The sequence below is a fragment of the Heloderma suspectum genome, chromosome 3, assembly GCF_057233095.1.
Source record: "Heloderma suspectum isolate Gila_16-S chromosome 3, 16-S_ref, whole genome shotgun sequence".
NCBI lineage: Eukaryota > Metazoa > Chordata > Lepidosauria > Squamata > Helodermatidae > Heloderma > Heloderma suspectum.
The window spans coordinates 46,532,673-46,551,065 of NC_139460.1; positions in this window are offsets into that span (position 1 = coordinate 46,532,673).

Genomic DNA, 18,393 nt, shown 5'->3' on the forward strand with positions numbered 1-18,393 from the left:
CTGTCCAGATAAGGGCGTAGTTGGTATACCAGCTTAAGCTGATAAAAAGTGCTCCGTGCCACTAAGTTCACCTGTGCCTCAAGTGACAGTTCTGGATCCAAGAGCACCCCCAAACTACGAACGTGATCCTTTAGGGGGAGTGCAACCCCCTCCAGAACAGGTTGAATGTCACCTAGCCGGGCAGACAAACCACCCACTAACAGTACCTCCGTCTTGTCTGGATTGAGTTTCAATTTATTGGCCCTCATCCAGTCCATTACCATGCTCAGGCCCTGATTCAGAACAGCCAGAACATTTATTCAGAACATAAATGTAATCAATCAATCTGGAATTAGAGTTGGCCCCAAATGTCTCACCTCATTTGTGCTCATGTTCTTGTTTAAAAGCACCTCCTGTTCTGGGAGATTTTTGTCACTCCTTGCAAATACATTCATGTTGTGTCAAAGCTGTTCTTCTAAGTGCCATTTTCTTCCTTCTTCATTGCCCTCACTGCCCTCGACCTCCTTTACCCACACTTGTATTTAATCCTATTGGCTGTGGGCAGCCTAACCTGATTTACAGGTTTACATCTGATTTGATGATGTCATGGACAAGAACATGTAGATCACCACAGCCAATAGGATAGCAGTGTGGGAAGATGAGTCCAAATGGCAATGAGGGTAAAGAAGATAGATAATGGCAGCAAGAAGAAATGCATTCAAACAAAGCTGATGTGTGGTGAGATGAGGGTTGAGGTTTTTACAGTTATTTGTTCAGCTGTACCAAATGCACTACTTTCAAAGTGAACATTGACACTTGAGAAAATTCACTGCAGCATTATTCATGATACACAGTATTTTTCAAAAGGTCATGCCAAAGACAAAAAGATGAATAAATGCACTGTTTGAGTCTGATGATACGCTAAGAGTTCATTTCAGAGAAAACCTATTTTTCCCCTAATACATAAAATCTACTCAATTTTCTGAACAACATTTCCAATAGTCTCCACTTTGCTTAGCTTATAGAACTCAGAGTGATATTTGTAGTGCTTCTTTACTGTTACAATTATAAATCTAAAGTATTTCTTTTTTGGACTCCTCAACCTTTACTTTAGTTTCAGTGGGAATACGTAGCCATTTATGGGAGAGGAATTAGTGCAGACAACTATGTGCTAGTTTCCCTTATTCTTGTGTAAGTATACAGTGCCCCAATTTGCATCATGACCATGACCCTCCAGGAAAGTGGGTTAAACCTGCCCCACACATTTTTCCCTGAAATTCTACCCCACCCCCAGGGGGGATTAAAAAAAATCAATTGACTCCAATGTAGACCTTTTTTTACCAGGGCGGGGCCCTGAATTTTGGTAGAAATGGATGGGGGAGAAGGTTTCATCCCCCCCCCCCAAGCACCATGGTCCTGATCTGAATTGGAGCCATGTGCACTTACATAAGAGTAAGGAAAACTATCATGCATAGGCTATATTATGTGTCATTTGGCCCTCATCAAGGTGCCCTTGGTGGTCTCCAGTGCCAGGAGATAGGTCAGGGAACCTGTCCACCATTTTAGTTTCCCACAGTGACAAACAATGGAGAATATACAAACAAAATTTATCTTGCAGTACAGGTCCTTCAAACGCTTTTGCTGGGCTGACATATCAGTTCTGCTGGGCTGAATTTGAGAAGAAAGTGCAGGGTGCAAAATGGCCAGCTCAGCTGGCTACAAAATGAGCTCTCCCTAGCTTTCTCCTAGCAGAATTTTCCCACTCTCCCCTTCCAATCTCAAGATGCCATTAAGAGACGGGAGTATGAACTATACACCATTGGCTGTAAGGCTTTCCTTTCTTGGGAGTAAGTGCCATTCAAATCTGTCTGTGTGGCTGGCTTCTGAGTAGGTATGCATAGGAGTGCATTGTAAGTCTACTTAGAGTAGCAGTAACTTCAGTGCATTTACTTTGAACCTCCCCCTCCCATTGACTCCACTGACTGCTTCTTTTCCCTTTTGTTCACCAGATTGATGGGCTTTTTTCCTCCAAGGCTGGATGGGGGAGTCTCCCTTCTCAGCCATGCAGGAGAAAGGCTTGACAGTTAGGATTTCAGTGGGTATTAAAAGTGCCTTTTCTCCTCCCCTGAATAAATTCATCATGCAGAGCTTGGAATGGACATTTTTAATAGTTTCCTTTTGGGGTGTGGAGTTGTTTTAGATAAGGCAGTAATGCTGAGGTGGTTTTCCATAGTAGTCCTTCCCACCTAGCCAGTCACTATCTCTTCTCCTAGCCCATCTTGCAGGGTCATTTGGAAGCCAGAATAAGGGGGAAGAGCAACAACAACATGGGGAGTGGGGGGAGGAAGGAAGGCAGGCAGGCAGGCAGGAGGAACGAAGGAGTGGAGGGACAGGGCAGAACCATCAATCACGTTACAGGAACCAATGATCAGCAGGGGGGAGGGGGAGGGGCCACTTCAGCCAATCAGAGACCCAGAATGAATACACAACAACCATTTGCCAAGTGGTTGGTAAACCACAGTGTGCATGTAACCACTTGGTAAGGCACTTGTCTGGTGTTGTTCTGACAAGTGGTGAGGACAATTCTATGACTCCCTGCTTTTCTAGATTTCTGATTGGACATAGATGCATGGCAAAACTTAGTTATTTAGAAGATGTATATGCTGCCCTTCCAGGGCAGTTTGCAAAATAAGATAAAATACAAAAATAACCAGCAGCATGTTAAAAACAGCAACAACATTAAAAGACATTAAAAAGAATAATCTATTATTTTTGTGCAATTATAACATCAGGTGTGTCTCCCTGGGAGAGAATTCCACAAATGGGGTGCCACCACTGAAAAGGCACTCTCTTGCTCTCTCATGCTCTCTCTATGCTTGTTACCCACCTTAGCTCAAATGGCAAGGGGCACCTGGAGGAGAGCCTCCAGAGGTTACCTCAATATTATGTATGACTAATTTACCAAGTGGCTATATCCATTCTGTGGTAAGTTACTAAGGTTGCAATCCCATGCATGTTTAGACAGAAAAAAACGCCTACAGTTCCCAGCATGCCCTAGCCAGCATGACTGTATGGGGAATGCTGGGAGTTATAGGCCTTTTTCTATCTAAACATGCACAGGATTGCACCTTAAATGGTTTCCTGCTTTATTTCACTAGGTGCCATCCTATCCTTTCTACTGGGGCAAAGTATTTCCATTTTAACCCTATCTCTTAGTTAGGCAGGACTAACCCCACCCCAGCTCCCAAAATTCCTCCCAAAAATACCTTTTTGCAACACCCCACAATATATAACAACACTTCTCTCCCCCTAACTCCACAATTAAATGCCATGCTCCAACGTCCCCAGCTGCACAAATGTCCTCCCCCAACCATCATTGCATACAGTCAGTGAGCAGTAACAGTAGCGGTGGCTGTAAGACAAGAAAGCAGGCAGCTCTTGCCAGACTCATATGTTTTAGCAGACATAGTTCCTCCCTCTAATGGGTCCAGAGGGGCAGAGCTTTCAAAGGATGCAGCATGAAGTGACAGGGTAGAAAGCCTTATTAATGGTCTCTCTACCAACAAGGACCACAGAGGCTAAGCCTGCAAAGTGTCCAAGCTGCTGCTTCCTAATGACTGGATAGATGGATCGGTGTGCCCTCTGCCTTAGCAGGAAGGGCTCCATTTTAAATATAAACAAACACACACATTGATATGTTTACTGGTGACATATAATAAGAACCTCCTCCACTTTATGATATGTATGCATCTTGACATGTTTCATGTTCTATTTTTTTTTCTGCCTAGGCATGTGAAACACTTATTTTGAAGAGATCGGGCCAGGAGGAGAGATCGGATTAGGAGTGTTATTCTGTGCACTGTGGATACAGTTAGTGAGCAAGAGGCGGTCTGTGGCAAACCGGTTTTGTGGGATCAGTTCCAGCTTCTTCCTTCTGAGGAAGTGGACAAGGTGCTTTCATCTGTAAGGCCGACCACCTGCTTACTTGATCCTTGCCCATCTTGGCTCATTATGGGCTGCAGAGAGAGATTGGGTGAAGGGATCAGGGCGGTTGTGAACGCCTCCCTTGAGGAGGACGTGATGCCATCAGCCCTCAAGGAGGCAGTGATAAGACCACTCTTAATTTAAAGAAGCCCTCCTTGGATCCCCAAGTTCTGAACAACTTTCACCCAGTCTCGAATCTGCCATTTTGGGGCAAGGTGACTGAGCGGGTGGTGGCAATGCAGTTGAAGGCACACTTGGAAGAAGCCGATTATCTAGATCCATTTCTGTCGGGCTTCAGGCCTGGGCATGGAACAGAAACGGCCTTAGTCGCCTTGGTGGATGATATGAGGAGGGCTCTGGATAGGGGTGAATGCTCCTTCCTTGTTCTCCTCAACCTCTCAGTGGCTTTTGATACCGTTGACGACGGTATCCTCCTGGACCGCCTGGAGGGGTTGGGCATTGGAGACACCATATTGCAGTGGTTCTGGTCCTTCCTCTCTGGAAGATACCAGAGGGTAGCACTGGGAGAGGAGGTTTAGGACCCATGGCCGCTCACTTGTGGGGTGCCACAGGGGTCCATCCTTTCCCCAATGCTGTTTAACATCAATGTGATGCCACTGGGGGCTATCATCAGGAGGTTTGGGGTGAAGTCATCAATATGCAGATGACATGCAGCTCTACTCTCATTCAAATCTTCACCAAGGTTGGCCGTAGAATCCCTGTCCAACTGTCTGGAGACGGTGAGTGGCTGAATGGGGAGGAATAAGCTGAAGTTGAACCTTGACAAGACCAAGGTACTTTTGGTGGGAGACAAGAGGAGGCTGGGGGATGTTGACCTGGTGTTGAATGGGGTACAGCTACCCTTGAAAGACCAGATCCGCAGCCTGGGGGTCATTTTAGACTCCCAGCTGTCCATGGAGGCTCAGGTTTCAGCTGTGAGCCGGACAGCGCTGTACCAACTCCATCTGATACAGCGGCTGCGCCTCTACCTTCCCGACCATCTGATCCCATCGGTAGTACATGCCCTGGTCTCCTCTCATTTAGACTACTGTGATGCACTCTACATGGGTAGAACCCTTGAAGACGGTTTGGAAGCTGCAGCTGGTGCAGAACGTGGCAGTTCACCTGATTAAAGGCAGCCACCGGCGAGATCACATCACTCCAGTGCTGAAGGAGTTGCACTGGTTACCAGTTGTTTTCCGGGCCAAATTCAAGGTGTTGGTTTTGACCTTTAAAACCCTATATGGTTCCTGCCCAGCCTATCTCAAGGAGCGCCTCCAGCAACACCAGACAGGCCGCTGAACAAGATCAGCCTTGGATGGCCTTCTCTCTGTCCCATCAGCCAGGACAGCTAGACTGGTAAGGACAAGGGAGAGGGCCTTCTCTGTAGTGGCCCCCACTCTGTGGAACTCCCTCCCTAGGGAACTCCACCATGCCCCCTCTTTAATGAGTTTCCGCCACGCATTAAAAATGTGGTTATACAGGCAGGCATTTGGGGTGGGTTATGGAATTTTTAGAAATATGATGTTTTTAATGTAGAATTTTATTGTTTTAAACCGTTTCTATTATTGTACATCAACCAGAGTGGCTGGGTGACCAGCCAGATGGGCGATTAATAAATTAAATAAATAAATAAATAAAATAAAGGGCTGGACTCAGTACCTGGTATCCTTAGGCTGATGGGATTTTTTAGTAATGATGCCTCCAGTTAGAAAAGAAAGCAGTTTTACTCAGAGATATTCTTGCATATACAATGCAGGTACAGTGTGGAGTTTCAAAAGAGTTTGTTTAGTCCATTTTGTGTTCTGTTACACCAGCAGAAGTGAGATAGCAATGTGCTCTCAGCAATGGAGGAGGTCAGAGTGGGTGGGAGAGGAAGGGAAGGAGCAAAAGGAAGAAATCACAGGAAACGACACTGTAGGCTATAGAGATCCTGAGCAATATTCCCAACATAGGCAGAACCCACTGCTAACACTTTCCCAAGGCCCTCTTCTGTAACATCTTTGGGCTTGGCATTCAAAGAAGCACCTGGTGGGTAGATCTAACTGCCATTTTACCTCATAATGACAATCCAAAGCATTGAGGAAATTAAAGTGGTGGTCCCCAGCTACTTGATGCTGCTGAGAGCGCTACTGTTGCCTGCTACTAGTGCCAAGTAAACCCACTAGGACCTACCAACAAGGTCTGGCCCAAGACATTTTGCTGCCTGAGGTGGAACAGTCAATAGTGTCACCTGCCCAGTCAAAGCGGGTAGCAGTACCCGAGGCCAACCAAGTTATCTTGGCAGCAGAGGCAGAAAACCCCACAATCACATCTCCCTCTCCCTGACATTAAAAAGACAAGGACAACAATAGCAACATTAATAATTAACAATTTGCTGCCTTTTCATGACACCAAAAATCTGCTGCCTGAGAAATCTGCCTCATTCTGCCTAATGGTAGGGCCAGCCCTGCCACCAACAGAAGAGAAGACCCATGAGAAGGCCTGTTGTACAGAGGCTCCTCAGACTTGGAACCAGCCCTGCCTCTGTGATAGATGCTTTGTTAACCCCCATGCTTGAATGCTATGTAAGATACCTTAAAGTATTGAGAACCTTTTGGAAACTTCAACTGGTTCAGAATGTCTGCTTGTTAATGGGAGTGAGTAGCTCAAAAGATCTATGCTGAAAAAGCTGTCCTGATTTCCAATTAGTTTTGTGTCTTCCAACATTTCAGTGATGAAAATAAGCGCAAACACACACTATCACATGTTGCTGAAGGCTTTTCTCTGCATATCATATAATAGCTTTATCCTCCACTTATTTAAAAACCAAAAATCTGTTTGTATTTTTATTTAAAGATACATTTGAAATTAGGGCCAGACCACAAATGCCCTCTCTAACACTTCTAATGGGCCATTCATCTCCGGTGAAAGTGGGAAGGGAATTTTCAGAGACTTTGGGGAGGGGAGAAATTTCTAAACAAACCAAACAAATGAGGAGGTAGGTAGATAGGAAGTAGCAAAGGATTGTTGTTGAAGAGGTGAGGTCCTTAAAGGAAAAGCTTTGCTGTAGTTTCAGGCAGTGGCAAAGAAGAAAGAGCCACCCAGAGCTTCTCTGTGGGACTTGCCCAATGGGAATGATGCTGCATCATGACAGAGGCATTTGGGGCGGGGTGGGGAGAGATGGCTGCCCCACTGGCCAGAGACATTTTCTTGTCAACTATTCAAAATATACATCAGGAGCTGCAGAGTGTGAAATGGCAGGCTCTGCACCACGTGCTGTTAAGAGATAAGGGGTTGAATCCAGATTTTGTTATGAGGGCCAAAATAGGCATTACTTTAAATCTAGCAGTTATGTCTTTACTGTAGAGTAGACACAGGGGGCCTGATCTGGATCTTAAAAGCCCCCTTAACCCCCACACTCAGGTCTTGATCTGAATCACCTCCTGTGCCTACTCTAGTGTAAAAAGATATAGCTGCTAGTTGTGGATTTAAAGTAAGGTCTGTTTTGGTCCTAACTGAAATCACATTAACACTCAAAGTATGACTAAATTTGGATTCAACCCAAGCTATGTTATTTCCCCACATTGAGATTTAACTTCTAGAGACCCTGGGAGGGAGATGAACCCTAATGAAGGACAACCCAAGCTGTTCACATTAACATTTTAACAAAGCTCCTCAGAAAAGCAAAGTAGACAAAAGGGTGATTTACCACCACATGAACCAGAAAATAGGGACCGTCCTTGGTAAATAGGCTCCAGGCTTCTGGGATCTACTTTTTATTATTATTGGAACCCTGAGGTCCAAAACTTGGGCCAGGTGCAATATTTTGGCTCAGACAGGTGTGCAGATGCCAGCCTTCCCCAACCTGGGGCTCTCCAGATGTTTTGGACAATAACCCCCATCATCCTCAACCACTGGCCCTTCTGGCTTGGGCTACTGGATTGGAGAAGGCTAACATACACTACGAATTAAAGAACAGGGTGGCTTTGAGCATATGCTCACTCCAGGAATTTGTGATACTACCAGAACCAAGCTCACAAATTCTCTCAAATAAAAACCCACTCCTGGTTTTCCCTCCACACTTTCTCTTTCAGCAATATAAATTAAGCTGGTGGGGGAAGTGCGGGTGGGGGAGGGGGAGAGCGAGCGCACTTTCTAGTTGCTGTTGTTAGACAACTGGGACTCAGAAATGCTTGGTACTCCACTGCAAATCACCCAGAGAGCTACCAGTTGATTTAGATCTACCATCTGGCCTTCCCTGCTTTAAGGGATGCCTGCTCTTGTCTGGTATAAGACCCCTTGTTCACAAAGATAATCAGGTAGGGCCCTGTTCTGAATAGTTCTGTCTCAGGAGGACACATTGCCAGGGATAAAAAGCAGGGCCTTTTCACTAATGGCACCCTCATTGTGGAACTCCCTCATCAGAGAAGTTTTAAATTTTAGGAGGGTGTTTTGATTTTGTTTAAATCTTTTTATTTTAAGCATGCATTACGAGGCAACGGTTGATAGTTGTGGTGGTTGTTTATTGTAACGTAAATGTATATGTGATTAGTGATCTTTTGTGGCCGATAATGTGTTTTGGGAGGGCTGATTTCAGGAGCTCTTCTCTCTTTTTGTTTTGCTCTTCTTCTGATGTGTTTTATTGCTACTGTTATTGAGACATCGTAAATCATCTGAGACCTCTGCAGAAGCACGTAGCAACGTAAAAATCCCACAAATGAATGGATGAATAATAGGCAAATCATGATCCACGGTCCAGTTTGAGGCATGTTTATGATGCCATTTTCTGTATGTCCAGAAAATCCAATATGCTCTTCAGAAGAGCACAAAAGAAAGAAACCATTATGGATTGCATCCTGTTGGATCCAGAAAGAAACCAATACTGAGACTAACTCTCGGACACCAACCAAATTGCTGATACCAGCGTAGATTTCTCATTGCCCTTTCCACGGTCATTGTGGCAATCTAAACACACTGCCCTGATTTACATCTGAGTAAGACTGTATAGGATTGTGCTGTAACTGAATTACTTCTTAAACTTGGGTAGAACATGCCTGCACTTTTCTTACATCTCCACAAGTGAAAGGGCCAGGGACATCCTAAAAAGGAAAGGGAACACTCAGGGAGGGGGCCTGGAAAATGCCCAAGCACCCCCTCTGGCTATTGTCCTTCCATACAATCTCTAGGTCAGGGGTGCAGAACCTATTTTAGGTGGGGGCTACACTGCTCCCCCCAATCAGGCCCTCTGTGGGCCAGATGGCGTAAGTGCATAGGAAGCTGCCTTATACTGCATCAGATCATTAGTCCTTCTAGTCCAGTATTGTCAGCACTGACTGGCAGCAGCTCTCCAGAGTTTCAAAGGAGTTTTTCCAGCCCTACCTCGAAATGTCAGGGATTGAACCTGGGAAGACTTGGCTAGCACTGGGACTTCCCAGCCAGCCTGGTCTCCCACCACGCCAGTCCCTGCTGTTATCTCCAATCTGAGATCCAGGCAGAATTATGCCTACGGGAGTAGTGATTTAAACCTGGGTTGAATACTGCCCCCTCCCCTTTCACAGGAGCATTAATACCCCACAAATCGGGGGGATATATGAAGACTTTCAGGAGGCAGGTGAATGTGTGGGGCCAACTGGAGAACTGGATTGGGATCCCAGATGGACCAGATTTCACCCAAGGGTGTGAAGTTCATCATCCTAGTAACTGTAGACATTACGCAATACATCCATTTGTGCAGACAACTGATGGTTATACATAAGAACATTACAAGAGCCATGCTGGATCAGACCAAGAGTCCATCTAATCTAGCATTCTGTTCACTCAGTTGCTAGCCAGCTGCCCACAGGAAACCCACAAGCAGGACACGAGTGCAACAGCACCCTCCCGCCCATGTTGCCCAGCAACTGGAGCACATAAGCATATGCCTCTAATACTGGAGGTAGCACATAACCATCAGGACTAGTAGCCATTGATAGCCTTACATGTTAAATGTACAATACATGTTAAAATGTTTTCGGTATTTCAAATGGATGGAGAGAGAGAAACTATGCAATGACTGTACTTCAAAGGCAAAGTCTAGCAAAACTTAGCCACAGCTAAGTCCCACTGAAACCAATCGTTCTTAAGATAGGTTCCATTTCTTTGTTTTCAATGGGACTTAAGGACTAATCTGAATCCAGTGGGACCTAAGGACCAGTTCCATTTCCCCTTTTAACAAACTCTTGGTGATCCAATCACAGATCTACTGCACTCTTGTCTAGTTGGGAGTAATGTTTGCTGGATTGTGCCTCAGGTTTTCAGAATGTAACTTGAGCATTTGCAATTTGCAGATGTAAAGGTTACCAAGTTACACTGTTACTAGCACTGAGCTTAAATATTTAGCCCCGTGATTTTCTAGGGTTTAAGGGTGTCTGTGTGTAAAACACACACACACCCAATGACTGGATCAATATTCAGGGGTGGGTGGGTTTCTTTTAAGTATTTCAGGGGGGGGTCTTATCTACAAGGTAGCTATGATTCCCCATCCCACTTTATTTCTTTTAACACCCCACCGCCGCCACCACCACCCTCAGATTGCTGCCATTATAAGTAGCAGCTTGGTTGCTTATCCATGTTCCTGGGACAGAATCCCATCTCAAGGGAACATTTTCACTCCACTACCACCCCACCCCTGTGCTGAGTAGAGTGGTTCAGTTTCATCCAGGACAAAATCCTATGCATGTTTAGACAGAGAAAAGCACTACGACTCCCAGCATTCTCCAGCCAGCATGGCTGGTTGGTTGGCACATGGTGGAATTTGTAGGCCCTTTTTCTGTCTAAACATAAATAGGATTGCACCATTAGTGACTTAAATTTTTAGCCCTATTTTTAGACATCAGTGTCAGTACAATGAATTAGCAGGGGGGGGGGCAGCAGGACTGTGCCTGCTATCTCCATCCCAACCTCTGCATGTTTATACTAAACAATGTTTGTACCAATCTCTGCCTGGAGCCTTTATGTGTACAGCTTCTATGCACATAGATTCTGTACAGAGGTTCAGATGAGCATGTGGCAAACAGGAACAGCCCAGTGGACATGATTCTAACCCTGCCATGCATTCCTTCTACTTACACTGTTGCTTGCAGAGCACTTCTGAAATTGCCTGGAGGATGCAAATTAAACTGATGACCAGTCTTCTTGTTCTTTCCCTTGGCAGATAGCAACGGAAGAAGGAAAAACAAACAAGGCCACTTAGGGAGCAATCCTATGGCCGATAGTCAGCAGCTAGATCGCCATAGGATACATCGGTTCCTGGAGAACTGACCTTCTCCTCTCCCATGCTGCCTCGTAGGCAGCTCAGGATGGCTCCATGCTCTGCACTTGGAAGAGGAGCACGGAGCACCAAAAACAGGGAGTTCTGAGAGGCATTCTGGGGTGGGGAGGGCGGAAATGCCGGTACGACACATCCTATGTGTGTGTGTGGGGGGGGGCTGTTTCCCCTGCTCAACCTTCTCATGGCTAGACAGCCAAGTCAGCTGTCTAGCTAGCTGCAAATGCAGGACAGCTGAAGCATGGAGGGGACGATCCCCTCCACGCTTTTCCTGCCCTGCATTGGATAAGCAGTCGCCTCCGAGTTCGAAAGTGGCCGCCTTTCCCAGTAGGATTGCACCCTTCAGGAACATATGCCTGGATATTGATCCATAGACTCTCCCTCACTTCATCTGGCTGTGTAATTTATGGCAAAGCTCAGTAGAAGCAAAGCAGTAGAAGTGAAAGGGGTGAGAAAAGTTTCTTCAATTTTAACATACTAGAGTGTTTTCCGTAACCCAAGTGAGCTATTTTGTTTGACAATGTGATTTTGATATTCAGAGTGTTGCTTTCATGTATAGCTGTTAAGAGAGATTTCAATTAATCTTTGACTGGGCAACCTGCCTTGCTAGTTTTCATGCCAATAGAGCCAGCTTACCTGCAAGCAAACCACAAAATAGGAAACACGAAATAAAGATGATATATTTTACTTTGTAATTTACTAGATAAACTACTATTTATGGAGAAGCATGTGAGCTTTCAGGATACACACTCTAAGCTACAAGGTGTTGAACTGACAAAACAGGCTGAGAGTTGCCTTTAGTTTGTACTAATTCAGCAAAGCCTGGTTTAATTTTTACATGGTAGAAGATGGCCTCCAAATCTTTTGGGTACTGCAAGCAGTTATGTGTTGATGATCCACTAGGTGGCACTATTTTCTCCAAGTTGGTCTGTGAGCTATAATACTTCATACTCTGGAGAAATGTTAAGTATAGTGCTTTTCAAAATATAAATATTTGGGGTTTGTACATAAAGTGTTCTGTAGAAACATTCCCTAACAAATATACTGCTAGGTTTTATTGTGGTTTTTACTTCTATATTGTAGTTTTAAGCTTTTACATTTTATATTGTATTTTATGATGCATTTTGTGGTTTTAATTAGTGCTGTGCTGAAAATTTCTCACACATTTTTGTCCATTCTCGTTCAATTTGATAGAAAAGAAATTGCTTTCAAAAATAAATTCAAAGGAGGAGACATTTCAGATAAATTTTCATGGGTTGGGTTTGGAGTTCTTGTGTGCTTACCTTACTTGTGAGGTGGCTGAGGAGTATGCATGAGTGTCCTGTTTGTCACTGTACAGTAATCTCTGTGGCAGCCTGTAGCCTCCTCGGCTTCCTGCACTTCAGTTAAGGCCATCATGAGGAAGACTTCATGAGGCAATTCCTCCCATGGGGCTTTTTCAGTTCAGGAAGTGCAGCTGGCCTGGGAGGCTGCAGAGCAATCGAAAGGTATGTAATAGAGAGAGAAAACACACAGAGCACCCTTGGCCACCTCACAATGATTAGGTAAGCTCAAAAATACCACCAAAAGAAATTCAAAATTCTGTCACAAAAAAGTGGAAGCCTCATCACAGTTGATGCTATGGCCACCTACAGAAGCAGTGCAATAAGCCAAAAACCCTTAGGAAACAAAGAAAGAAGCTGTGTTACAGCCCCTGCCAATAGGGAAATTCTCTTGCCAGTGAGAAACTGTTGGAGAATTTCTCCTCCCCTAGGAGAAATGCAGTGAAATTCCCCCCCCCCATTTCTCTGGCCACAAATAGGCTGGAGAAGATTGAAAGGCCATTTGTGCGCAGCTGTAGTTTAAATTGTTGTGAACTGCTCAGAGAGCTTCGGCTATTGAGCAGTATAGAAATGTAATAAATGAATGAATTAATGAATGAATGAATGAATGAATATTATAGGCTATGATATGCTATGAAGAAGGACCCTAGAGAGTGTTCATCTGGATGCTGTAAATTTGGTAACTCATTTCAGAGCTTTGTGATGACTTGTGGATGAGATTCCCTGGGCAATAGCCTTGGTTGGATGGCTAGGGTAATTTAAAAAAAAAAACACAACGCTGTGAGAGATACTGCTTATTGCAAGGTTTGTCAAACGGAAGAGGGGCCATAGCTCAGTTGTGGGGCACATACTTTCCATGTGCCCCACAACTGAGCACTGTCAGGTAGGAAATACTCCTGTCTGAAACCCTGGAGACCCCTGCTCGATAATCAGTGGTCTGATTCCGTGCAGTGTATGGCAGTTCCCTATGTTCCTATGCGCAAACAGTGCGCTCCTCGCTGAATTCGGGTGCTGCGATATTAATCCAATCTTGTGACCACATCATTAATTTTGCCATTCTAGGAAGTTGCCTATGAGAGGTTCTGTTCACACAGCCAACCTGTGTATATTGAATGTGTATGGTGGGGGAAGTGGGATTGTAGCAACAGATCTTGCCCTGACCTACATGCCCCCAGCAGACAATGTGAACAGGCCCCCTCTGCATGTGCAAACGGAAAGTGCATCCATTTGTCTGCTCAATCAGGGGCCATGTTTGTTGCAGGTTTTTCAACTGTGTTTACAGAGCCAACATGGATATAGTTTGTACCTTGCATGCAGGACCCTTTTAAATAGGCAAATGAATAGGTTGGGAGCAAGGGCTTGCCACCATGGTCATGCTCCCTTGCAAATTCAGGAATATGCCACATCAGTATATATACATCAGTCACGTGAAGAGAGCCATTTTATCCTGATTACCTGCTTGGCCAGTAGTGAACTGTGTACATCCTTTGTCTCTTGTGTGGTTTTTATTTTTATTTATATATATGATGAGATGAGGAAATGGGAGAAAGCAATTTGATTCAGCTAATTCTTATTAGCTTAAGCAACAAGCAGATTTTAACTATGTACCCATTAACAGCCTTAAATGGAGTCTATTTCTAAACATACAAAAGAGGAACGTTCTCCACTAGAGAGCACAGAATCCATTTGAAGCAACACTATTCTCCTATATGTGCAGAAGCATGGATTCAAAATATCTTCAGTTCAGAAGCTGAGCATCAAGGAAGTATTGTGCATCTTCTAGATTGGGCTGGTAGACGGCAGCTAGGGTGATGCACCAATGATATGGGCAAGTGCAGTGATGCACTCATGGAAGAAAAATGTAAGTAGATACTTGACACCCAAGACCTCTCTAATTTGCCATCTATTAGGGCCAGCTAGACAGGTGGAGCTAAGGGGATTCAGTGCATGGATGAGACAGTAATGTTAGGATGGGTTTGGATTTATTATGCACTGGGGAATGTATGGGGACAAGCCAGGCCTATACAGAAGAGAGGGGCCGCATCTGAACCAAAATGGAACCAGACTGCTGGCATGTCATATCAAAAGGTTTGCAGAGCAGCCTTCAAACTGAGCCTGGGGGTGGGGGGAAGCTGACAGGGGCTGAGAAGCATGTGGTCTGGGAAGAATCATCTCTAGGGGATGAAGGTGAAAATGTTTCTCATCACCCAAACGGGGATGGGGTAGAACTAGGCAATAAGCATACAGCAAGACATGATACTAGGGATGTGCATCGGGTTCAGCTGAAGCCTGAAACCCAAGCCAAATAGGGCCCCTTTGGACTGTTTCTGGTGCTTCTTGAAGCAAAGCAGGCTTCCCCCCCAAAGTAATCAGAACTGAAGCTGGACCCTGAACAAGGCATGGTTCAGAATTCACCTTCAGAAAGGCAAACACTATGTCTCCAAAACTAGCATATTTTCCTTCCGTTTCTCTAAATGGTGATGGGAGGAGAGAGGGAGGGAAGTTGAGTGACTGACAGATCCACTGTCTAATCATGGGGCATGTTTTACTAGGAGCTCCCCAATCACTACGGGGAGGGCAAAGATGGACTTCCTTCCAAAGTCACCAGGCTTCACCATGGAAAAAGTTTTAAACTGGTTGTCAGTCCTCATAACTCCATATCAGATGTGCCCGTCCTTCTGAAATTTTGCAGGTTTCTTACCTAGGGCAAACCCTATAAGGCCTATCATTTTCAGAAGAATGGTCTGCAAGGAACATAGGGGGATAAGTGCATCCTTGTTTTGGATATCCTCAATATGTCAAGGTAGCTCTTGCACAAAACAACCAACACCTATTAATGGGAAACATGATAACATCAATCCCCTTAGAAGAGGTAACTATCTCTGCAAATTTTATCCAATTCTGCCCAGAAATGAAAAAAAAGTTTCTTTCCATATATATGTGTGTGTATGTGTATGGGGGGGGGGGGCACAAAAACCACCTACATTTTTCTAAAATTTGGTAGGCCTACTCCCCTTTTAAGGGGCTACTATGCCTGTGCAGTCCATCCACTTCTGACAAACAGAACAAAGGTTATAGCCATTTTTTAAAAAAATCCCATGATATTCGATGGGAGGCATGAAGGCTCGGATTTCCAAATCTCAACTTAGATTCAGTACTCGAGTCTAAATGGGTGGCCAGTAAATCAGTCTGAGCAGAATTGGACCATTTTCTGAACTACTGAATTGGGGTCCAAATTGAATCTTGTGGTCAGTGCAAACCTTTATATGATCCTGGGCCATAGGGGAGAACACACATGCTAGAGAAATTTGGAGGGAGACACCATGTATACTTATTTATATATTCTCAGAATTTTACAATAGAGTTCTCCAATCCAAAAATGCATGCAAAATGTGTATATTAAGAGAAATAAAGTTTAAAATGGATTATATGAGAAAAATTGCTTGCAAAAAATTGTATGTTGGGCAAAAATGCATGTATTAGGAGAAATGTGCCCAAAATTGCTTATGAATTTTTATGTAGCCTTTAAAAAAATTCTCAATGATTGGAACGAACTGGAGAAACACTCAAAATTCATGACAAACTGAACTCCCCTCTACTCAGCACTGGTTAGGCCTCATCTGGAGTACTGTGTCCAGTTCTGGGCACCACACTTTAAGAAGGATGCAGACAAGCTGGAGAGGGTTCAGAGGAGGGCAACGAAGAAGATCAGGGGACTGGAAACAAAGCCCTATGAGGAGAGACTGAAAGAACTGGGCATGTTTAGCCTTGAGAAGAGAAGACTGAGGGGAGATATGATAGCACTCTTCAAGTACTTGAAAGGTTGTCACAGAGAGGAAGGCCAGGATCTCTTCTTGAGCATCCCAGAGTGCAGGACACGGAATCATGGGCTCAAGGTACAGGAAGCCAGATTCCGGCTGAACATCAGGAAAAACCTCCTGTTAGAGCAATATGACAATGGAACCAATTCCCTAGGGAGGTGGTGGGCTCTCCCACACTGGAGGCGTTCAAGACGAGGCTGGACAGCCATCTGTCAGGGATGCTCTGACTTGGATTCCTGCATTGAGCAGGGGGTTGGACTTGATGGCCTTGTAGGCCCCTTCCAGCCCTACTGTTCTATGATTCCATGACTCATTGAAGATTGGAAAAATGAGAAACAGAGAGAAACCAAAATTGACATATGCAGCTATCCCAAGGGAAAATGCTCTAATCTCACATATGCTGATAGGGTCTGAGCTAGTGGCAGTGGCAATAATTGCCACAGACTTTGGGAGTGATGTCCAGGCCCCACCCTTAACAGAGGGTCGTGTTTTTGCTGCCACTGCTGGTACCTCTGAGCACCTGCCCACCTGAGCCTCTGCCTCTACTCTAGGAAGACAACAAGGCCACGTGGTGTGCTTTCTGCTGGTGCTGCATTTTGTTGCAGGGTGCAGCTCCTACGCTGCACTGCATTGTAGGAGCAGGTGGAGCCCAGAGCCAAGGAGGCAACGTGCACATTTGATTGACTGATTGATTGATTGATTGATTGATTTACAATATTTATATACTGCTCCACATCAAAGATTTCAGAGTGGTGGATGACAAGATAAAGGAATACAACCCTGTAATTAAAACAAAACATTTTAAAAGAACAGATTCTGAACTTATGAAACCACAGTTGGTCACTCAGGAAGGCCTCTCGAAATAACAATATCTTCAGGAGGTGCTGAAAGCAACACAACGTTGGCGCCTGCCTGACCTCCAAAGGCAGGGAGTTCCACAGGAAGGGGGCTACCACGCTGAAGGCTCTTTTCCTGGTGGACTGCAACCGGGCCATAGGTCCATGTAGAACCACCAGGGACATACCCTCTGATGACTCCAATAACCAGGCAGGTTGGTAAAGAAGAAGGCACCCTCTCCAGTATCCTGGTCCCAACTTGTATGGCATGAGCATATCTTGCTCATGCCATGCAAGTACAAGCAGTCCCACCAAGCATGCCCAGGGCCATAAAGGAGCAGCAACATAACTAGGGATGTCAGAGAAATCCATTTAGGTAGTGGAGTTTGAAAGGTTTTCCTACGTTCACCACCCTGGACTGCATTCCAGTTCCTGCTGCAGCACCCTTCTCGGTCTGTAGCAAGTCAGGCTGCAGATTTTCCAGGTATTTCCTACATTTTTTGCAGGTTCTGCCATTTTGTGCACATTTTGAGTGATCTGCACAAATGTCTGAATGATTTGTGCAAATGTCTGAGCAGGTTGCACAAGTTGTAGCCGAATTCACCAAATTCCTCAGAAATTTGCACAGATTGCAGAACATGTGAAAAGAAATGCACAAAAAAAAAGTTCCCGGAGTTCGGTGAAAGCCCACAACTCAGCTTGCAAACACAAGTCAAGTCATACACACTTCAGAACCCCATCAAGTAAAAAAAGAACCGGATTTCCCAGTGACAGACATCCCTAACTGTACAACACCAGCCTCAGTGGCCTGGCATGAGTGGCAACAGCAGCAACACAGTACTTGCCATCTTAGGTCCTTCCACGGCCTGGCCCTGGCGTGTTTTTTTTCACTGCCAACAATAATCAGGGAAGGTTGAGAATTTCATTTGGTTTGTCTTTTGGTTAAGAACTTATCAATAAGCAAATTTCTTTATAAACAGGGTGAAAAGAACTTGAGATTTTTTTAAAAAAAAATGGAATGTGGGAGAAAGCAAAATGGATAGATTCATGCATCCGGAAGCAGGACTTTGCATGGGTTTGAATCCCTGTGTATTCAACCATGTGTGTGGAGCTGAATTAGGGTTGCCACTTCTTTTCTGACAGGTTTCTCATCTTTAATAGCT